Source organism: Peromyscus maniculatus, chromosome 12, assembly GCF_049852395.1.
Source record: "Peromyscus maniculatus bairdii isolate BWxNUB_F1_BW_parent chromosome 12, HU_Pman_BW_mat_3.1, whole genome shotgun sequence".
Taxonomy (NCBI): Eukaryota; Metazoa; Chordata; class Mammalia; order Rodentia; family Cricetidae; genus Peromyscus; species Peromyscus maniculatus.
The window spans coordinates 60,057,715-60,082,494 of NC_134863.1; the positions used below are offsets into that span (position 1 = coordinate 60,057,715).

The following is a 24,780-nucleotide window of genomic DNA, read 5'->3' on the forward strand; positions in this document are numbered from 1 at the left end:
GGCGTGGTCTTATTAGAGGAAGTGAGTCACTGTGGAGGTGGACTTTGAGGTCTCATCTATGCTCAAGCCATGCCCAGTGAGACAGACCACTTCTTGTCACCTACAAGCCAAGAAGTAGGACACTTGGATACTTCTCCAGCAATATGTCTGTCTGTACTCCACCATTTCACACCATGAGGGTAATGGACTAAGCCTCTGTAAATATAAGCCACCTTAATTAAATGTTTTTCCTTTACAAGAGTAACTGTGGTCATGGTGTCTCTTCACAGCAATAGAAATTGTAACTAAGACAGAAGTTGGTACCAGGAGTGGGACATCACTATGATAAGCTTGACCATGCTTTTGTTTGAAGGAATATGAACCTTGGGACTGTGGATTAGAAAAGCAATTGAACACTCTAAGTGCTGTTTAATGAGCCATCCTAGTAGAAGTATGGAAGACAGTGATGTTGAGGATGATTTGAACTGTGAGGTCTAGCTTAAAAAGTTTCAGAGGAAAAGAATATTAGTATGTGGCCTAGAAATCATTCTTGTGATATTTTGGTGAAGAATGTGGCTGATTTTTGCCCTTATCCAAAGAGTCTGCCTGAGGTTAAAGTGAAGAGATTACCTGTTGGCAGAGGTAATCTCAAAGCAGCCTAGTATAGACTCTGTTCTGTGGTCATTAGTGGTAACTCTAGTGAAGATTTATAGTGAAAAGGAGCAAGCTGAGCAAGAAAAATGAGGGGGAAAGGAGCTCCAAGAATGGAGTAAAGTCCTATGTTCAAGGAGATAAACAGATTAAGAAACAGAATAAAGGGAGTGGTGACCTCAGGGCAAGATCCCACCCAGCTAAATTTCCAACTTGTGAAAAGGAATTAAAGAAAAGCTTAGAGCCAGGTGTGGTGGTGCATGCCCTTAATCCTAGAAAAGGGAATGCAGAGGTTGGCATATCTCTGAGTTTGAGACCAGCCTGGTGTACAGAGCAAATTACAGAACAGGCAAGCTTAGGCAGTGAAGGAAATCATGGCAAAACTGAAAGCTGGTGAAGATAAAATTGAAAGAGGGGGCCATATTTAGGCCCAGCAAGCAGCAGGACTTGGCAACTCTGGCCCCAGGTTCTGGCTTTAGAGTGAAGGATAGAAGAAAGGCATTATGTAATCTTGCTCCATACTTAAGGAAAACTACTGAGGCCAGGCATGTGTCAGGGGTGTCACTGAATGGAGACCTAGAGAAGCCATTGTGTGAAGCTGTAAAGTCGAAGCCTAGATTGCCTTAGTGACCACAAGATGTTGGAGATGCTAGAGCTGTGGGATCCCTGTTTAAGGAGAGTTTCCAACAGGGAATGGAACCAGCCTAAGAGAAATTATGTTGCAGTAAACAAAGCTGAAAGGAGTTGGAGATCTGAAGAGTGTTTTGACATCAGACATGGAGATCCAGAGTTTGGAGTTTGCCTAGCTGGGTTCTGGTCTTGCTTTGGTCAGTATTTCCTCACTATCATTCTTCGCTATGTTTTGTAATGGTAATATATATCCTGTGGCATTATAAGTTGGAAGCATGTGATCTGCTTTTTGATTTTGTTTTACAGGAGATTGCAGTTAAGGAATTGCATGAATCTCAGAACAGACTTTGAACTTTAGACTTTTAATTAAGTTTGAGATTGTTATAGACTATAGGGACTTTTGAAGTTTGATTGAATGCATTTTTGCATAATGATATGGCTGCAAGCCTTTGGGTCCAGAGAGTGGAATGTGGTCCTTTGAAAGAAAATGGTCTCCAAAGGGAGTGGCACTAGTGGGAGATGTGGCCTTGTTGGAGTAGGTGTGGTCTTGTTGGAGGAAGTGTGTCACTGTGGAGGTAGGCTTTGAGGTCTCATATATGCTCAAGCCATCCCCAGTGAGACAGACCACTTCCTGTCTCCTGCAAGCCAAGATGTAGGACACTTAACTACTTCTCCAGCACCACATCTGCCTGCACACCACCTTTGAAAATGTAAGCTATCCCAATTAAATGTTTTTCCTTTATAAGAATTGCTGTGGTCATGGTGTCTCTTCATAGCAATAGAAACACTAACTAAGACATAGATACAACCTGGTTGATACAGTATAAACTCACGGAGACTGTGATATCATGCACAAGAGCTGCATATGTTTAAGTTAGACACAATCCCAGCACTGAGAAAAGGAAGTGAACACCAAGTCCAGCTCCCAACAAACAAGTTATTTTCAAATGATATTTGCTCAGAAAGGAAAATCTATTTTTGCCAATGCAGTGAAACTGGGAGTATCAATCACATTCCAAGGTAAGTCCTGTGCCCAAGAATAGTTGTCCAACATGAATGAACTCTATAATTTTTTGTGTGTGCCTTTTGTTTTGGTATAATTTATCTTATTGGTGTTTTGTTAGTTTGTTGAGTTTTATGGTTTTTGTTTTGTTTTGGAGAGAGACAGATAGACAGAAAGACAGATGGAGACAGACAGAGAGAAGATGAAGCTGGGTGGGCAGGGACATGGATGCAATCTGGCAGAAGTTAGGGAGAAGAAACAACATCATCAAAATATGTTATATGAAAACAATTTTAATAAAAATAAATTTTTTTAAAAAATTGTATATAAGCAATAAAGGTAGAAAACACTGCAGTCTCAAACACTAGAACATTTTCCCCAGTGGATTGCAAATATGAAATTGAGGGACAAATGTGTGATAAATTTTAGGGATAGTTGGAAAATTACAGCAGGGTCAGTAACTCTGAGTATCACCTGTGTGACCGGAGAGCAGCACAGCTTCACAGTTAACATCTCACCTTCTCTGGGATGATGAACATTCTGAAAACAGAAGAATGTTCCAAAGTTCAACGAGAAGCATTTTGTAGATGCTGCTTGGCCTCACCTGAGCCATGATTATTATGATTTTGAGGTTCTAGAGATATAAAATTAAATAATATTTTGCATTACTATTTCAAACTCTTGCTATTTTGAACTACCAAATAGGGAGAAGGAAAGTAAAGTATTTTTAGTTGTTGTTGTTTTTTTAATGTTGAGGAAAGCAAAACTAAAATTAAAAGGTAAAGAACAGATTTTTGTATTTTAAAATGCAGAAACCTATATATTTGTTAACACAGGCTCTGCTGTGTAGAGCAATCTGTGTTTGAATACACGATACTGCTGATTCTGCTTTTATGGTCCTAGAAATATAAGGGTGTCCCATCATACCCAGCCTTCAACATTTCTGTAACTAGATTAGATACTAAAAGCTAATACTTCTTGACTGTATGTCACATGTCCTATGCCAGTGTACCAGGAATTATCATTACAAAATTTTTATGCATTCACATATTTTAATCTCACAATACATTGGTATTGGCATTGGCACTGTTACATTCTGCAATTCACAAACAAAACAAAACAAAAGGCCATTGATGCGCAGTCACAGAGAGCTGGAGAATGGCTCAATAATTAGGAGCAATTGTTGCTCTTACAGAGGACAGATTTCAGTTCCCAGCACCCACCTGGTGGCTTACAGAGATCTGTAACTCCAGTTGTATGGAATCCAAAGCATGCTTCCAACTTCTAACCATAGCAGGCGCTTACACGGTGCTCATATTTACACACAAACCTCCATATGCATTAGGAATAAAATAAAACTTAGAAAAAAAAAGTTAAAGGCACAGTCTGATGCCAAAACTTTTATACATATTATTTTAAGAATATTGGCTTGTGAGACAAACAAGCAAAACAAAGAAAGGAAAAGCAAACCAAACAAAACTCTGAACTATGAGTTTCATTCCTCCATTTTAGTAAAAATAGCAGCGAGGTTTGATGAGTTACTAAAGTTCTGTAAGCATTGATTTCATCATTTGCAAAGCTTGAAAGCATACCAAAGAATGGAAATTGCTTAGCACATTGTGTTTTCCCTAGTAATTGTCTGGAAATTAGCCAATCTTATAACTCATAATGTTATTGTTTTCATTAGATACAGAGGAAAGCATCTAGCATAATTTCAGGAATATAGAAAATACTTAATAAACATGTCTTCTATAAATCTTCAGAAGTTTTAACAAGCTAAATTGATTAGAGACTACCTCATAAGTAGATAGAATCTCACTGGGATAGAATCCCATAGGAGTTTGAGCATGTGTCTGTGGATGACCTTGGAATGAAAACTCAGGCACTCCTTTTAATCCTGTTTCTAAATTTAACTGTGTCATAGTCTCATATTAGTCTTCTTATTGCCAGGGAGTCTGGTGTTCACTTAGCATACACTGGGAACATTTTTCAGTGGATCAGCTTTCAAATCCTGGCAGAGAAACCATTTCAATGACTATTCATATTTTCTCCAGAGTGGGATTTAATAAAAGATCTGTGGATTGAGAGGGGGGCAGGGTGCCAGGTTATGAAAGATTTGTGACAGCTCTGATGTACTTCTTTCCTCATTTCAATAGCAAAAATCACAAAGCTCTTTTAAATTACTGAGAAAATTGCAACTGAATTGTTAGCAGTCTTTAAATCTAAGCAACATCAATGTGTATTAAAATGAATATAGTACTAAAATGTATTTGAGATTCAGTCCTTTAAGCAAGAGTGATCTGAGAACCCAAGGAACCTTTTGTACTGTCTGATTAGGGACATCTGTCCATAAACTCAACACAAACTCAACAACTCAAATACAAGTTTATATAAACAAAGCAAGCTTAGGTCAATTTAATTCACACACACACACACACACACACACACACACACACACACACACACGTAGTGTGTGTGTGTGTGTGTGTGTGCATATATACATCATTATTCTGTTATGTTTTTGTTTTCAATTGTCAAAAGCAGAATTTGCCAATTAAGGGCTGTGCTACAGATACAGAATTCAGAGTCTAATCATTAGTCTTATCATCTATTGCTATCTAAGAACAATGCTTTTCCAAACTCCAAAGTCACAGGTTAAAGAATAGATCTGTTGCCAAATTAGCATAACAAATTCAAGTGGTTCAGATAAAGATGGTATGATACTCATATTTCTAAATTCATTTCCAGAAATGTCAAGTATAAGTTACAAAAGTTGACCAAAGATTAACCTGGTCCTTTTCTGTTAGCCTGCCAAATCAAAAAATAATTTCCTCCAAATTTCACTGTGCACAAACATCAACTCAAAAGTAACTGAAAGTGTGTGAGAGCTTGATTAGTCTTAATAAAAATTAGCAATGTATGTTAAATTTGTTTGGCTTAATAGTCATACTATGTTTTTATTTTAAAATAGACTGTAACCTTTACTAATGACATTCAATACATTTATGGATGCTAACTTATCTGAAGTTTAAAGTTTTCTTCTTTGTTTGGGTTTTAGCCTGTTATCTCATTGATAAATATGGGGAGAGGAGCAACATACATCAAGCTATTATTGGTAACAAGCACTTTGGTTTTACAAATCTTACAGAGGCTGGTAAATGAACAGTGCTTTAGTTCTTAGTATTGCTAGAAAATTGAAACTTTGTTTCACTATACAAGAAAAATCAATTGAGGCAATAAATAAAATGAAAGCTTTGTCTTCTTCAAATGCTACTTAGGAATGAAAAACAAAATGAAATCCCCTTCTCTCCTTCCCACTTCCCATGTAAAGCATTCTAGGAGAGCATCTAAAGGAGAATGCTTCTCTTCCACAAGAGAAATGCAGTTTACAACCATATGCAACATCTCAGCTGTATGTCTTAATCATGAAGTGATATCTGTCCAGGGTGAGTCTCTTCTTTTAAAAAGCAGAAAATAAACTGAGGTCGGAGATCTGATTCATCATCTATGGGGAGTCATGACTAGCAAACCAATCAACATTTGCACACACCCTGAGGTTAAGCACCATATATTGGTGCTTATATTCATGGAGCCCAAGGATGGGATGTTAGGGTTGTACAATGAGTTGTACTGTATTCTTACTTATGTCCTGCACCCTGAACAAAGACCCTCAGTAAGACATGTGATCAGTGTTGAATCTCATAAATTGCTTTTTCCTCTTCTCTGTTCCTCTGAATAGCTTTGAAGTTTCTGCATCATCCAAAAAGAAATATGTTAATAATCTTGCTAATCTGGGCTGTGGAAATATAAACAAGTAATCAAGGGCCTATTGAAATAAATCATTTCTCAGTTACAGCCTAACTTACTAAAAGTGACTTTTCATTAATAGTGATTTATAAAATAATGTGCTGTGTTCTAAAAATCATTTGTGAGAAGATAAAGTAGAGGTGTCTTTATGATTAGTTCCTGGCTTCTGCTCATTAAAGATTAGGGGGGTTGTGTGTCATTGTTAAATTAATACAAGCCTCTTCTTCCTTCCTCTGCAATTCATGAGCACTACTAAGCACTTTTTTTTTTTTCATTTAATTTGGTGGCCCCGGCTTGGATAGTCTTCTTTATTCAGGCAGAAATACTCTGACATTTGCTCCTTGATGAGAAGAATCCACAAGAATTTCCTGAGAAGACATTCATATGCAGCATGTGTTAGGCTTTTCATTTTTATTTGGCATTTTCCAACTCAACTAATTATGTTATCACTCAGTGTAAACTTTATAAAATTAAGTCCTCAGTTAAGAAAAAAAATATCCTTAAGTCCTTAAAGTTTTCATGCCTGACTTTAATAGATATTCCTGTCATCTTTAAATAGAACACAATTATATTTGTATTTTTATACAGTGACATCACTCTCCGCCTTTCTTTTTCTTTTCCTCTGTCTCCCTCAGTGGGGTCAGTCTCTGTTCAGATGGTGTCACTAAAAGACAGGAAACATGAGAAGTGCCACCACCTCCAGTGGCTGTATGAGCAGACCTGAGTCTGGAATGCTAGATGAATCTCAGCTAACTGGAGACCCTCTAATTTGGCACCGAAGTCCAGGGCATTGCCTGCTTCCTGCCCTTTGCAGACATACTGCCTGTCCAAATTGACTCCGCCTCCCCATACACCTACACATAAAGTAGGTTGCATGCTATTGGACAGTAACTTGATATGACCATAGCTGATTGGATAATGTATGCATATATGCCAGTGAACACACACATTAAAAGAGATCTGCACCTCCATGCTGGTCTCTGGAGTCTGCCTCCTGGGAAATTCACCCTGACTCCTTCTCCCTCCCACCTCCCCCACTGAGCCAGTGGCGAAAGGGAGAAAAACCCCACATCCTTCTTTTTTTTTTTTTTAATTATTTATTATCTACCAATATACATTACGTGTGTGTGTGTGTGTGTGTGTGTGTGTGTGTGTGTGTGTGTGTGTAGAATGACCACATAAAGATAAAATTATATTTGTACTTTCCATAGCTCTTACCTTCCTCCTTTCACTCTATCTCCTTTCTTCTGCAACTTCCGTCCCTCAAGTGTCTATCACTCTTGAATGACTTTTTTTTTCCCCTCTGAAATACATGGTCTTTACTAATCTAAACAGAATTTGTTGTCCCTTGATGAATTTCTACAATTCCTGGAGACTTACAAGTTAGCAATCTTCATCAAATGTATCGATAACATAAGTTTCTTATCTGTTTCTCAGGCTGTAAGTTATACAGAAATTTTGCCAAATGTAAAAATAAAACGGTCAATTTTGACATGCATTGAAAAATGTGGCAATGCGCTCAAGCTACCGGGATGCATTCATAAGCAGATGCTGCGTCTCATATCTATAGTATAGTTGATTATAAGGAGCATTGCTATATGTGCAATGGCCATTCTTTGTTGTCAGCTTGACTACATCTGGAATTAACTAAAACCCAAAAATTGGCCAGGCACACCTGTGAGGGACTTTTGCATAACTCGATCATTAGAAGTGGAAAGACACACCTTGGATCCAGATCTTTTGAGACCCACCTCTACTCTGGGCCCCACCCTCTGCTCAAAGTGTATATAAAGGGCATGGAAGAGGGATGCTCTCTCTTTTTGCCTGCTTCCTTCCTCCCTCACTAGCAAGTCATTCACTTCCTTCTCTAGCATTAGAGCCTAATTCATTGTTATTTCAGTGTATGCTGAAGACCAGCTAAAACATCCAGCCTTATCAACTGAACAATTACTGGATTCTTGGACCTTCCATACATAGCTGTCATTATTAGCGTGTCCACAGCCTTTAAGTCATTCTTATAAATCATATATATATATATATACATATATGTATATATTACACACATATAGTATATATACATTATATATTGTGGATACATATCTATTGCTATATGTGCTATGTATATATTGGGCTATATGTGGCCCAGGAATACCCACCTCAAAAGATCTGGATCCAAGATGTGTCTTTCCACTTCTAATGATCCAGTTATGCAAAAAGTCCCTCAAAGGTGTGCCTGGCCAATTTTTGGGTTTTATTAATTCCAGATGTAGTCAAGCTGACAACAAAGAATAGCCATTGCCCATATAGCAATATGTATATATTATATATGGGGTTTATTATTATATATAAATTGTATAAGTTCTTCTACTCTAGAGAACCCTGACTAATGCAATCAATAGTAAAAAATGCAATTAACTTAAGCTGATCAGCTGTAAAATGCATTCCTCTTTACAGATGAAAATATAAATACAGAGAGGCAACATAGGCTTGATGAAATGATGGTTAGTTTATGAATGTTGACACACTTTCCTCTTTAATATCATTTCTACTTTTGAAAAGATCCAAGGTGTCCAAGGATGCCAGAAGAGGATGTTGGATGCCCTGTAACTGGAGTTATGAGCAGTTATGAACCACCATGTGGGTGCTGTGAATCAAACTTGGATCCTCAGCAAGAGCAATGGAGCTCTTAACCATTGGTCCTTCTCTTGAGTACCTCCTTCTACTTCTTGTCCAGAACATTGTATTAACTTCCTTTCTATCTTCCTTTTCAGTGGAAATAAATCTATGCGGAAGTAATTTTGCTGACTCTGCTTGATTTTGGGATGCATCTTCTGGCTTGTATTTGGGTTCTTTCCAGTCTATGTCAAAGAATTTGGCACCTCTCATTACTGTGGAGTTAATTTCATTTATTCTGCCTTCAGTTAGTCAGGGACAGTCAATCACACATATCTGAAAGCTGGCACATGATTTTCATATCCTAGTATTACTACATTATTCCAGACTAAATGAACTATTCTAAAAGTTCATAACAATTTTAAAGACATTTGATGATTTCTTTTAAAAATGTGAGAGAGAAGAGGTTAGTCCCCAGTGACATCCATCTTTCTTAATACCATTTTACTTAGTTTTTCCAAAATATGAAGGTAAGCGGATACCCAGTTATTCTGGTTTAAGCTCACAGTCCTTATTAGTACTGTGCATTCTCTCTCATCTCCTAAGGGTAAGCAGTTTAGTAATTAACAAGTCAGTACCATAATCCACCCAGATGGTCAAAGAATGAGAGGTGGGACTCTTCCTTATGAAATAAATGATCTGCATTCACCACTAGTTTTTAAGGACAAATTAACACTTCTTTCTTTTTATGAAGGATTCCAAGAGATTATAGGTGGAAAAGAGGCAGTTGTGAAAAAAAATGAGAATTATGAGAGAGAGGATATTTTGATGATTGATTATCTACATATTCTCAGTATATTGTTAGAACTCTAAGACTTTAAAATCAAGAATAAACCTGCGTCTGGGGGGAAATTGCTTAACCTCGGGAGAAAATTTCTAATAGGCATGTAGCAGATGCTACGGAGTTATTCTTTCCTTCTTCCTGTTCTCCCTATTTCCCTTTCTGTCTTTCCATCCTTCTTTTCTTCCTTTCATTTTCTCTTCTTGCTCTCCTCCCTTATGTCTCTTTCCTTCTACATTCATTGAAGACCTGAGTTTGGCTAAATGGTAGGAATACAAGAGCAAAACTGAGTTGATTTCAGCCTTTGTAGTACTTATAATGTATCAGAGGAAACAGACATAAAATAAACAATCACATGTATAACAAGTATCATAAAAAGGCCATTGTAGGATATCATGTGACCTACTCTAGTGTTTGGCAGGTACCAAAGAGAACTTTTATAAAGAGCATTTTAAAAGAAGTGTACATATTAATTAATGTGAAACAATTTTAAACATGGCTGAAGGAAAATTGAGTCTCCTTGAGTCACCATGAGTCAGACAACTAATATTCTACTAAAAAAAAAAACTGAGTTAAAAAGAGTGTGAAGCTGGCAAAGGATTTTGTTGAAAATATAGAATCATTCATACTTAGAAACATCATTTATTTCTAAGCCATTTGAAAAATTTGGACTTTATTCTAAGAAAAGGGGGAAGCTTAAAGTGTCTCAAGAAATAAGTGTATTGATTTTGTTTCTCTATTTGTGACTTCACTAGGGAGTAAGAATGGACTCAAGATGGTAAAGATTGGATGAATGATGGAACCAACAAAAGGCTATTGCAGTATTGTAAATAAAGCCACAGTGGCGGAAATCAGAACTGGATAATTGGCAATAGAGTCGGAGAAGTGTGGACGAACTTAAGAGCAACTGAGAGATAAAATTGTTAACTAGTCACTTTGTTATTGTGACAAATATCTAATGCAAACACTTTGTTGATATCATTCCTCCATCCAAAAGTGCTAAGAGCCTCTCTAAGCCTGGCCTTACCACTTCTTGCCTTTCTATCTATCCTCAATCCTCCAAAACCTCTATGGTTAGTTTTGGTCAGCTAGTAGCTACCTCTGCCCTCTGATTCAAAGCAAATTTTATTGTCAGAATGCGACCAAAATATCACACAACAATTTGTATGATGTATTTTGTTGTAGACTTATAAAGCAGGACTGAAGATTACATCAGGGGACCCTTGGCAGGGCACAGGTTTTCTTCTCATGTCAGCCAGGAAGCAGAAGGAGACAGAGGAAGTGGTCTGTGATAAGATACAGATTTCAAGGGTTTGGAATAAAGTTCAAGAGAAGACCACCTGGTCACTCTACACAACATACTGGGGTTGTGTCCCTTTCACTATAAATGTAAATTTTTTTGACATGACCTCACAGACACATGTAGAGCTGTGTCTTCTAGGTGATACTTGCTGACAGTCAATACTAGCCATAAAAATATAAAATAAAATATCAAACTGTCATTTGAAATATTTCCTCCTTTTATTTATGTCAGGTACCTTGCTATTGTAGCCCAAGTATACCATCTGAATTTAACACTGCAACGTAGTTTGTCTATTTCATGATTCTTTAATACTCTCTACTGTAATAGTAGAGTAAGCTAAGAACTACTATATTTTGAGAGTTCTTTTTACATGGTAGGAGTGTTGGTGTTTCTACTGTTATCATAAAATATCATGGCCCCAAAGCAACTTGAAGATGAAAGGGTTTATTTTATTCTATAGTTTGTAGTCCAGGAAATTCAGGGTAGAAAATCAAAGCAGGAATTCAGAGCCAGGAATTAATGCAGAGGCCATGGAAGGGTGCTGTTTGCTGGCTTGTTCCTAGTGGTTTGCTTTGCTTCCTTTTTTATAGAACCCAGGACAAGCAGCCCCATAGTGGCACCATCCACAATGAACTGGGCCCTCTTTTATCAATCATCAGTCAAGAAATATCCAACAGGCTTGACCATAGGCCAATTTGGTTGGGTATTTATTTTTTGTATAAAAATATTTTATTACTGAAAAAAAGCTAGCATAGGCCACGTATGATTCATAAGTCAAAAGCAGGCTTTGTCGCACATAATTCCTGATATGATTTACTGAAATCTTATTCTGTAACTGTCCTGGATCAGAAAAATTGATCTGAAGATCCTAAGAGTGATTTGCTTTGCTTCTCCCACATGCCTTTCAACTATTGTAATGAGAGCCAAAGGTGTTACTGGAATTTGAAGTTTTAGAGGCTTCATACTTTTGTTACTGAGGCGTAGGTTTTACATTTCTTCCATCTTATTTTTTAAAACTTTTTATTTATTCTTTGTATCTTTCACATCATGCATCTCAGTCCCATTCATTTCCCATCCCTGTGTATCCACTCTCTGCCTTTGCTGTAACCCCCAAATAAAATTTAAGATAAAAAAGAAGGGGGATCAAGTCATGAAAGCTGGAGTGTGCTGTGGAATAATGCTTTTATACACTGGTTTAATAAAATGCTGATTGGCCAGTAGCCAGGCAGGAAGTATAGGTGGGACAAGCAGAGAGGAGAATTCTGGGAAGAGGAAGGCTGAGTCAGGGGAGACACCAGCCTGCTGTTATCCAGGGAGCAGCAGGTAATGGCACATGGGTAAAGCCACAGAACACGTGGCAACGTATAAATTAACAAAAATGGGCTGAGTTTAAGTGTAAGAGCTAGTCAGTAGTTAACCTGAGCTAATTGCCAAGCAGTTTTAATGAATATAAGCCTCTGTGTGTTTACTTGGGTCTGAGCAGCTGCGGACTGGGTGAGACACAGAAAAACTTTCAGCTACAGTAGTGTGAAATAGTGAGTCACGCAGTAAACCATCTTGTCCATTTATCTACTTGTAAGTGTTCATTGCAAAGAGTCATTAGTCTGGTTCGAGGCCTCTGGTTTCTGCCACACTATCGATGCTGGGCCCTCACTGGGACTCCTCTTGGTTATCCTGCTATTGCCTGTGTTGTGGAGATCCTTCAGCTTTGGGTCTGCAGGACGGGTCCCTTCATATGCTCAAGCAGATCACAGATGGGATGGATATTGGGGTGGGCCAACCCTGGTTCTGGGCCTAGGTAGTTGCAGGATTGGTCAGCCCACCAGCACTCCCTTGTCCTAACCACCAGGGTGAGCTCTCCTGCATTTTGGTTGGGTATTTTTATGACTGAGGTTTCTTCTTCTCAAATGATTTTAGCTTGTGTGAGGTTTACAGAAATTTATCAAGCATAGTAGATATATCCTTGCATAGCTCCTCTCATTATACATACATATATATATATATATATATAAAGTGTTTTATATATACATAAAATATGTAACATATAAAAAGTACAGAAATTGCTCCTAGCTGTTCTTACCATTTTCTTCTTCTTCTTTTTTTTTTTTTTTTTTTTTTTTGGTTTTTTGACAGGGTGGGTTTCTCTGTGTAGCTTTGCACCTTTCCTGGGACTCACTCTGTAGCCCAGGCTGGCCTCGAACTCACAGAGATCCACCTGGCTCTGCCTCCCGAGTGCTGGGATTAAAGGCGTGCGCCACTACCGCCCAGCTTCCATTTTCTTCTTTTAAGAGTATCTTTCAAGTAACACAAATATTTATGAAGTTACATTTAGTAATTTGCTTATTTATTTGTCATGCTTTGGGTTTATTTTTCATGTTGTTAAGTTTTGGATATTTTTGTTGCTTTTTTTCCACACACTAAATTTTCATTTCAGATATTGCAGCTTTCATCTCTATGAATATGATGTATTTCTTTTCTTCAACATTTCCCTAACTTTTGAGACATATGGAATTCAAGTATCCTAACTGCCTTAATGTCCTTAATTCTGCTAATTCTTACACCTGTGTCAGTTTTAAGTCAGTTTTGATTGATAGTCTCCTCAATTGTGTGTTCTTGCTTCATGACATGATTAAGTACCAGACCTTGTGGATTTTCCTGGTTGAGTGACTATTTCCCTATTTTCATAAATATTTCTAACTTTTGTACTTGTATGCATGTAAGTTACACAAAGAAAGTTAGTTTGGGGTCTTAAAGTTGTAACTTCTTAGGTAGTTGCAGAAAAATAAGTATTCTAAGCCTAACTATTCCTGGGAGCAGAAAAATGATTTTCTGAGAAAGATGTCATGCACTATATAAATGATGAGTTTTCTTATCTAGCCATAAAGAACAGGTACATTTTACTGACTCTGTATGAATATTAAACACTGTTCCCTTTAATTCTTTAGGATGGTTCTTTCAACACTGGTAGCAGTTTTTTAAATGCACACATTGAACAGTATTACATTGAAAACTCAGTAGGGAACTTTGGTATAATTCCAAGAGTCTTTCTCTGGGTAGTTCTCTTCTTTGTGATATTGTGTTATGAAGTCTAGGCTGCCTGTTCTATGTTCAAGCTTTCATCTCCTGAAGCATTTTCCAGATCCTCTTTCCTGAATGTTGACAGGTCTTCCCTCATTTCCTTTCCAATGACTTGGAATGACCATCTTTGCCTGATGCACAGTTCTGATTGCTTAATGCTTGAGATTAAATCCTTCCACTGTCCTTTTATATCAATTGGGAACTAATTCTTAGCTGCTCTTAGTAATCAACAGAGCCCTTAGGAAGATTAAGAAATTAAACACAATTATATAGAATATCCACCTATGAGCCTGGTATTGTGCCAGCCTCAGCTATAGAGACCCTATTTCAAAACAAAATAAAACAAAACTCTCAGGTTGAATATTGAATCAACTTCTTAGTACTGACACACACATACATATGCCCACATATACGTGTATATATTTTTAAGTTATATAATTAAAATATATCCTCCTACTCTGGACAAGTATTTATTTTAATGAGTGAAAAATTTATCCCCAATAATGTGCAATAGGACAAGTAAGGAAAAATACAAACCTGAACACTGCAAGAATGTCTGTCATTTAATAAGTACTGATAACTCCACAGAAATATGTACCTCACATCCATCCTCCAGAATCCTTTTATATTAGAACTATTCTTAGATCTTTTTCTACCTCATCCCACTAAGGAGAAGTTTCGAGCTGTCTCTGTCAAACAACTTTTTTTATTTTAGATCAAAAGCACAATGTAACTAATAGAATATTGAGTTGGGTGAATGATAAACCTTGTGAAATAATTCAATTTTTTTTAGACCTAGGAAATGCTAGCTTTGCAAATGAGAGTTAATTTACCGGGTATTCATGAATAGAAGTATGCAGAAATACCTGCAAGTCTGCTTATCTCTGAAAAGTTTTCAAAAGAAGTTTTGATATAGGTAAGCTTACACCCACAATATTAACTTTATGTAAGAGTAGTAACATTCAACATTCCTAGGTTTCCCTACACACTCCTTAAGTAGTAAACTATTTAATACTTTACATGTCCTAATACAAATCTTGGAAAATATACAACTTCTGGCTAGAAGGAAAATATGTGGAGGGTAACAGCAGAAAACTTAATTCTTATTTAAAAAATTAGTTTTAAGCTGCTCTTTGGCTTAAACAATTTACTGTCACAAAAATTTTGTATTTGCTAGTAAAACATAAGTATTATACAGATAAAATGAGGAGCTCTTACTGAAATTCTTTTTAGAATCAATAATCTGGGAAATATGATCTCAAATGTCAAAAATTAATTCTTACATTTATCTGTTACTCTCTGCTTTATTCAAGTCTGTGTTTTAAAGTTTTTAGTATGTAACCTAGAAGAGTCACTTTTCTTTCTTCTGTTTCTTCCCCCACTGAAGATCAAGTTATCGGCAAAGTACAAAATGGTAATTAAAAATTTCTAGTTCAGTGCCAGGCACACATTGTTCTTTTAATGAATCAGATTATCTCAACATTGTAAGGATTAATTAGGTACTTGTAGCAGTTCCTTTAAATTTCTCTGAACACTCTGCCACCAGATAACTAGGTGGCAGCCTTATAAACTCGAAGAGTTAATAGAAGCTCAGAAAATCCATTACACTTAATTCCACCAGAAGAGACAGGAAGTTTTGATTAACTACAGCATTAAAATATTATTATAGTTTTCATTTAAACATTAACTAAAGGTTGAGTAAGGTCTGAATATGATTGGGGCAAAATGGATGGCAAGTACTGTAATTTTTTTTTTCATCAAGGAAGAATAAAATATAGACAAATATAACATTTGTAATGCAAGATTATATTTTTTTCTACAAAATAAGCAAACATTCAGATTTTAACAGAGGTGATAATATAAATTAAAATGCATTTTGCAATAATTTTTAAAGAAAAGTTTTCTAAACAGTACAGAGTTCTTATATGCCCTTTTGTCCAACTTCCAATGCTAGCATTTGCTACATCCCTATTTAACAAAATAAGGAACTTAACATTTGTATAATACCACTAACTAAGTTACAGGCTTTATTCATATTTTACCACTAACATTCTTCTGTTATCTGGGATGCATTCCAGGATGCTCTTTTATAGCCTTCTTCTGTGGCCAGTCTTCCATCAGTGGCATGTTCTCAGTCTCTCTTTGCTTTCCATACAGAATCTTGATGAGTTTTATGTATAATGAACAGGAATTTCATACAATCTTCCTCAATTTAGTCCTGCATATTATCACATGATTAGAAACACAGAAGGGATTTAGGAAATAGTATCTCAAAGGCAGAATGCATTTCTCACCACCTCATATGATGAAGTGTGATGAAGTATGATGCTGTTATAACTTTGAATGTATGACTAATGTATAGTTTGGGAGATGTCTCCACTGTTTCTCTTTCTATGTTCTATTATTTGAAAGTATGTAATTAAGTCTATTCCACATTTAAGCAGAAGAGATTAAGCATCACTTCATGGAGAAAGAAAACTATAAATTATTTGGAAAATTATAAGAAAGCAAAAACCTTCCCTTTATCTTCTGTTTTATTTAACCAATCATTTCTATAAGGTATGGTGATATTGTGTTCCCCAATATATTGTACACCCTAATAAACATATCTGGGGTTAGAGAACAGAACAGCCACTAGATATAGAGGCCAGAAAATGGTAGCACACACCTTTAATCCTAGCATTCTGAAGGCAGAGATCCATCTGGATCTCTGTGAGTTCAAAGCCACACTGGAAACAGCCAGGCATGGTGACACATGCCTTTAATCCCAGGAAGTGATGGCAGGAAGCAGAAAGGTATATAAGGCATGAAGAACAGGAACTAGAGTCTGTTAAGCTTTAAGGATTTTGAGCAGCAGTTTAGCTGAGATCCATTTGGATGAGGACACAGAGGCTTCCAGTCTGAGGAAACAAAATCAGCTGAGAAGTTGGTGAGGTGTGGTTAGCTGTGGCTGGCTCTGTTCCTCTGATCTTTCAGCATTCACCCCAATACCTGGCTCCAGGTTTGTTTTTATTAATAAGACCTTTAACAATTGGTGCTACAATAAGGATGTACTTATATAGTTACTTTATTAGTATTACCTAGTTGGTTGCTTTCATGCTAGGGGACTCTTCTGCATTAGCGAATATCTTTTGGCATGACAAAATATACTTGTTTAAAGAATTAGAGGCTGTAGAGATGGCTCAGCATTTAAGATCACATATTGTTCTTGCAGAGGACTCAGGTTCCCAGCGTCCATGCCCAGCAGCTTACATCTGCCTATAACTCCAGCCCCAGAGAATCTGAGGCTATCTTTTAGACTCTGTGGGCACCTGGATACATGTTCTCACACATTCATGAAGAAACACACACATATACATCTGCTTTAAAACTTTGACCTTAGAGGTGGAACTTCTATTGTCATTTTCTTAAACTAATTTAACGTCTAACTCCATTCTAAAAAATTATCCTTATACCCTCGGACAAATGTAGTTTTTAACCCTCATCAAGGAAGCTTCTTTTGTGCAGTAGGTGGAAACCTATAGCTGGTCAAAATGCAGGGACCAATGGACTGTGCGGTGCCCAACCCTCACTGATACATCCTCAGTGCAATTCCTGTACCCAAGGCTTCAAGAACATCACAGACGAGTGGCCAGAAAGGGTGTCAGAGCTGGAGGACCAGGACATCTGTAGTGCTATAGTGTTTTCTATGTGTGACAGGGCAGCTGTACCTAAGAAGTCTCAAAACCATGGTCGCCTAAACAAGACCCACATACAATCTCAATGGGGATTGGGTAAATTTCACAGGGCCTCACCCTGAGGTACAGAACTACAGACAACGAATGGCTGCTAAGAGGGGTTTAATTGGCTTGTCCTTTGGATGAGCCCCTGGTGGTTATTCAATCCCAAGTGGTCTGCCCTAAATACATATACATACAAACAATGCCAAATGGACTCAATAGGTTACACAGTACATATATATGTAAGTAGGCATGTGTGTGTGTGTGTGTGTGTGTGTGTGCACGTGCATGTGTGTACAATAATAATTAAGAAGAGGCCACAAATTTGAGAATAATGAGGGCATGAGAGTGGTTTGATGGGCACAAGGGTTGGGAATGATGTGAATCGAGTACTCATGTATGAAATTCTCAAAAATTTAAATTAAAAAATCAAAACATCTTTTTCCATTAAAAAAGTCCCCAAACTGAACTTTATCTTTCACTCTTTTTACCTGTACCTCAGAACTGACTATTTTCTTTAACTGAAAATGGTGTTTAGAAACTAAGTTGAGTTTACTTATTGTCTTAGTTCTCTTCCTATTGGTGTGAAGAGACACCATGACCAAGGCAACTTAGAAAAGGATTGAACTGTGTCCTTGCTTACAGTTTTGGAGGGTGAGTCCATGACTGTAACATGAATCTTAAAGAGTCTTATTAATAAAAACAATCCTGGAGCCAGATACTGGGGTGAACACTGGAAGATCAGAGAAGCAGAACAAGCCACAGTTTCCTCACCTCGCCAGTTCCTCAGCTGATCCTGTTTCCTCAGACTGGAAGCCTCTGTGTCCTAATCCAGAATGGATCCCAGTTGAACTGCTGCTCAAAAGCCTAAAAGCTTAACCAGCCAAAAGCTTCTAGTTTCTGGTCTTCAGGCCTTATATATCTTTCTGCTTTCTGCCATCACTCCCTGGGATTAAAGGCTCACTTTATGGGATTAAAGGCATGAGTACCATGCTTGGCTGTATCCTTGAACACACAGAGATCCAGAGGGATTTCTGCCTTTGGAATGCTAGGATTAAAGGCATGTGCTACCACTGCCTTTCCTATATGTTTAATATTGCGGCTGTTCTGTTCTTTGACCCCAGATAAGTTTACTAGTGCGCACAATATTTCGGGGGAACACAATACCACCACACATGACCATTATGGTTGAGAACATGTCAGGGGACAGGTGGGCATGGTGCTTGAGCAGTAGCTGAGAACGTACATCTGATCCACAGGCATGAGACAGAGAAAGAGAGTGAGAGTATATGTGTGTGTGGGGGGGGGCAGGCATCTAAGTGAGCACTCACTTGAAATCGATGTGTATCTGAAACTTGAAAGCCCAGTCTCAGTGACACAACTCCTCCAAGAAGGGCACACCTCCTAATTTTTCCAAATGGCTCCATCAACTGGGGGCTAAGTATTCAAAAACGAGCTCAAGGAGAGCATTCTCCTTCAAAACACTTGTTAACGGAAGCTTCTATGCTTTTCTACTGTATGGGAGACCAAGATCAAGAATATAGGTGCCTGCAAACTGAGGTTTGCATACAGATACATTTGCAGCTATTTTCAGTATGTGCTTTTCATGTGTATGCATTTGCATTTCACCAGTGTATGTAGTTACTTCTGTTTAATTCAGCATAGACTGCCCCTGCTACCGTCCTTCTACTGCTTGTTTGAAACTTCTGTCCCTGGTCAAGAAACCTGGTGCTAGCTGGGCGGTGGTGGCACATGCCTTTAATCCCAGCACTCTGGAGGCGGAGCTGGGAGGATCTCTGTGAGTTTGAGGCCAGCCTGGTTTACAGAGCATGATTCAGGACAGGCACCAAAACTACACAGAGAAACCCTGTCTCAAAAAAAAAAAAAAAAAAAAAAAAGGAAAGAAAGAAAGAAACATGATGTTGTTCATCTACAATTTACTCCCTTATTTGTTCAACCACGATATACACACAAAGTGTCTTAAGTGTTCCCAGCCACATCTCAGGAAAAAAAAATGAATTTACCAATTCCAGCATAGTTTTATCACAGTTCTTTCTGTTTTTGTCTAGTAGCCAGTCAAAACATTGCTTTTTAAAACTGACTCAGGTCTCTCTCATTTTTACATTAAATGATGGAGTATGAAATATAACTCTTTGCTGATGTATTACCTAGTGAGAGACTCTTTGCTTAGTGAAGCCTTGGGTTTGTTAAGCACTTAACCAATGCAACAAAACAAAGAGTGCAACAGTTCTCTTGCATAAAATATATAAGCTCTAGCCAAGGTAGGACACCTCTGGCTCTCCTAAACTAATGAGTTGTTTTGGGTTGATACTACCCCGGTGACGATCTTACAAGCATCTGAAGCTCATTTTACAGAACTGACATCAAGAGATGTGTTAGTTTAGAGTCGACCAAAATAAATTGCCATAACTCAGGTGGCTGGAAAAACAAGAGACTTACTCTTTCAGAGTTCTGGCCCAAAGTCTTGAGATCAAAATATTGTCGGTGTTCTTCTTGAGGCTTCAGGGGAGAAGTTGCTCTTCGCTGCTTCGGGCTTTTTGACCTGTGACTATCACTGCAATTGCAATCACTGGCTTCAGTCACGTTGCTGCATTTCTCTGTGCTTTTCTCTATGGCCACCTAGGCTCCTTCTCATTAGCATCAGAGATGTCACCCGCTTGGTGACACCCACCCCTTCTTTTTAATAATTAAGGGAAGCTGTAGATGGAGTTTTCTCCAGTCCTGTCAGGCCCATGAGACAAATCTCTCTCACCTGCCAGTCCCACAGTTCCTCAGACCCAACCAAGTAAACACAGAGACTTATATTGCTTACAAACTGTATGGCCGTGGCAGGCTTCTTGTTATCTAGTTCTTACATCTTAAATGAACCCATTTCTATTAATCTACACTTTGCCACATGGCGCGTGGCTTACCAGTATCTTACATGTTGGTACTCATGGAGGAGGCTGGCAGCATCTCCTGACTCAGCCTTCCTGTTCCCAGAATTCTCTTCTCTGCTTGTCCCGCCTATACTTCCTGCCTGGCTACTGGCCAATCAGCATTTTATTTATACAGAGTGATATCCACAGCAGGAAGCTCCACAAGCTCTGGATATTAAGATATGCTTGGACCTCTTGGAGAATAATCCATGTCCATTTAGTTTTTGTCAAATTGTTACAAATCTAGACGTAATTAGGAAGAGGGAACCTCCACTAAGAAAATGCATCCAGCACAGTGGTTCTCAACCTGTAGGTCATGACCCTTTTGGCAAACGTCTATCTCCAAAAATATTTACACTAAGATTCATAACAGTAGCAAAATGACAGTTATGAAGTAGTAAGGACAATAATTTTATGGTTGGGGGTCACGACAACATGAGGAACTGTATTGAAGAGCTGCAGCATTAGGGAGGTTGAGAGCAGCAGTTCTAGAAGATTGCCTACAGGGCATTTTCATGATTAATTATTGAAGCAGTAGGGCCCAGCCCACTGGGAGCCTTTGGTCTTAGGATATACAAGAAAGCAAAGTGAGCAAACCTTGGAGAGCAAGCCCTGGAAGCAGCATTCCTCCATGGTCTCTGCTTCAGTTTGTGCCTTTCAGTTCCTTCTTTGAGTCCCTGCTTCAACTTTCCTTCATGATGGACTACAACTGTACAATGAAATAAACCCTCTCCTCCACAAGTTGTCACTAGGCAATGTTCTATGACAGGAAAAACAAATAAAAGCCAAACAAGGAAAGTCATTTGAACAGTCACAGTGGAAGTCAGCAGTTGCAGAACATGTTTTTTATTCCTTGTACCAACTTCCCTACATTGAGCTTTCACCTGTGGGCTCTATGTCTTAACTGTTATATGATAAATTCTCCCTATTGACCTTAGCCCATATTATAGGCGTCAGGTTTCTTCCAGATGGATTTCCCAGGGAGCAGAGTTTTACCCAAATGTTACTAGGTAAGCAGGTCTTAAAAATTATGTTTAGTAATTTTTTTTTGTTTAAATGATTAAACAATACTCTATGTTGTCCTTCTCTTTCTCCCCTTTCTGTGAAAGCCAGTATAAAATAGTTCTGAAGGCCATTGGCTGTACAAAAATTATACCTGGGTTCAAACCCAGACTTCTCTTAAGTAGACTGTCGTATGCAGGCTTTCTATGCCTGTGTTCTTTCCATAGGCTTACTGAAGACCTTCCACAAACACAGGAATGCACTGGCTGCATCAGTGTCTTGAATGAAGGACTACTTCATTGCCAGCTATCTGTCTGAGCAATCAGTGCACTCCCCTCTCAGGATAACTCCGCACTGATAAGCTCAACTATCCACCCATTCTCACACTAGCTTGTGCCTAAAATGTTTGCAAAAATTTCAAAAGGAAAATCCAGATGTACTGGAAATTTCAGACGCAAAACTCTCACCACAGGTAATATCAAGGCATAAGGAAGAGTGTAAGTGAGTGAAATAAAAATCGCCATTTCAGAATCAGGAAAATTGGCCCAGTTCTAAGGGAGAAACCCTGGTGTTTGGAGAATTTGTTCACCTTTAGGTCACTGGTTCACATTCAACTTATGGCAAAAGGAATTGAAAATCACTGTCATTTAAAAACTCTTCCATGCCAATGTAGGAGAAAGTTGTTTGCCTCACTCTGGTTTCAGGTGACAAAACTCATGTCATAGTGAACATTCATCACAAGGAATTTAAGTATTTAAGCAGGAACCTCCTTCCGAGTTCTCTATGAGGCCTGACAGATGACAGAAGGAGTGTGTAGCAAGTTTGGCTCTGATGAATTTAATATGGCTATAAACAATTACACCTCATAAATCCCACTGAAAAGTTTATACCATGGGATACTGGATAATCATGTTGAAGTTTTAATTTAAAATTCTTTTATACTCTGAATACCTTAACGGATCATCTAGAAAGCCTATACACTGTCTAAAATCTTTGACAAAACATAAGCATCATAGGTACTTCAAAATTTAAATTTATATATTAAATACTTAACAATAAATAAAATTGTCATCTTGTTTCTTTCATGTGCATGTGCCTACTAAACAGAAGAACTATAAGTAATAAAACAGTGAGATTTGGACATGTTTTGTGGATATAGTGCTGACATTGGTGGATTTCTTTTTTATGCTCATTAACTCCCCCTAACAGCTAACCCTCATATATCTACTGTGTGCTAGAAATTATCCTATCCATGTGTTAAGTTACTAAATATTCTCACATAAGGAACACATCTTGAAAATCCAAGGGGCACAGAGGCAAAGGGAATAGCTAATGTTATAAATATTAGAATAAATTGGGCAGTCAGTCCACAATTTTTTTTTTTTTTTTTGGTTTTTCGAGACAGGGTTTCTCTGTGTAGCTTTGCGCCTTTCCTGGAGCTCACTTGGTAGCCCAGGCTGGCCTCGAACTCACAGAGATCCGCCTGCCTCCGCCTCCCGAGTGCTGGGATTAAAGGCGTGCGCCACCAACGCCTGGCTAAATTCTCTTTCTTTTTTTTTTTTTTTTTTTGGTTTTTTCGAGACAGGGTTTCTCTTGTGTAGCTTTGCACTTTTCCTGGAACTCACTTGGTAGCCCAGGCTGGCCTCGAACTCACAGAGATCCGCCTGCCTCTGCACAATTTTTTTTTTTTTTTTTTTTTTTTTTGGTTTTTGAGACAGGGTTTCTCTGTGTAGCTTTGCGCCTTTCCTGGAGCTCACTTGGTAGCCCAGGCTGGCCTCGAACTCACAGAGATCCACCTGGCTCTGCCTCCCGAGTGCTGGGATTAAAGGCGTGCGCCACCAACGCCCGGCCAATTTTTTTTTTAAACCAACAATTTTTCTTATCCTCTTGAAATTCTTGTTTAGTTTTAACAACCTCCTAACTGTCCTCTCTAGCCAAATTCCATGGTTAAGAATCTATGATAGCCTCAGAAATAAGTTTCTTAGTCCTGCTGACTTTTGTTCTATTTACCCTGTGAGTATAAGATCTCAGCTTCATTCAAATTTTTAGATTGGCTTTTAGTCCAGGCTGGCTAAAGGCATCCACAGGCCCACCCAGCTCCTTGTGGCACCAAGTAGGTAGGTGCTATTATGAAGAGCAAATATATGGCGGAGAAATGGGAAAGAGAAGTGGAATGGTTCATGTGCTGTGGAAAGAGGCAGGGCTGAAGAAGAAGAGAAAGTGGTGAGGAACAGGCTGATATGGATGGCCTGTTTGCTACCTGGGGCCAGGGTGACATCCAGGCTCAGGTTGCTGCCAAGGGCCATGTCTGGGTGTATGGGACTACCACAGCTGGGGTCTGTGTTGATATCCTTGACCCATGTTGCTACCCAAGGCGGCAAGGATGCCTGGATTCTGTGGCCATGTTGGTGTGCCGCCACCAGGGCCATACTATTCTGGGTGGCCTCTGCTTCCATCAGGGTCATGGTGTTGTTTGGGCCTGAGCTGCTGCTGAGGGCCATGCCTGGCTCCCTTGCCCCATGCTGTTTGGTGTTGATGTATCTCATTGCTGTAATGGGAGTTGCATGCTCCCTGTGAGCAGCGATAAGCAAAGCAGAGCTGTCTGACAGTGGATCATCCTTAGAAGAAACCCCAAGGTGGCCATATTCCTCCACACCGTGTTGGGTAGCATTATTATTTCATACATGGGGTCTGCTATCTGATTGAAGGGATGTCTCCCTCCCTTAAATGGCCAACAGCCTAGAGATGATAATACAGTTTTTGAAGGTACTACTTTTGGGGCAAGGCCGTGACAGCAGTCGGGTGGGGCACTGCTGTGTGTGGTGGTAATCTAATTGTATTGAAATATTATTTTGATTTGTACTGAAATATTAATTTGATTGTATGTTAATAAATAAAGTTGTCTGGGGGTCAGAGCTATTAGAGCCATAGCAAGAGTGTGGCGGTGGTGGCACACGCCTTTAATCCCATAGATATCTGTGTGTTCAGGGTCAGAGCTATTAGAGCCATAGCAAGAGTGTGGCGGTGGTGGCACACGCCTTTAATCCCATAAGATCTCTGTGTGTTCAGGGATACAGCCAGCATTGGAGACATATGCCTTTAAGACCTAGGGGGCTGTACATTCAGACAGTGACGAGGCAGTCATGTGTTTGGGTTTACAACCAATGAGAAGGCAGAACAACATACTTTAAAAATACGAACCGAGAGGAAGTAGG

The 24,780-nt window shown here is 38.6% G+C and overlaps 1 long non-coding RNA gene across 1 annotated transcript; it reads right to left on the minus strand.

The window, feature by feature from the left end:
- Positions 1 to 15,528: 15,528 nt before the first annotated feature.
- LOC143268147 (uncharacterized) lies at positions 15,529 to 23,248 on the minus strand. Its single transcript, XR_013043812.1, has 3 exons — positions 21,161 to 23,248; positions 20,085 to 20,199; positions 15,529 to 16,123 (listed from the first exon to the last, which is right to left on the minus strand). It is a non-coding gene; the product is annotated as an uncharacterized LOC143268147 (long non-coding RNA).
- Positions 23,249 to 24,780: the final 1,532 nt, after the last annotated feature.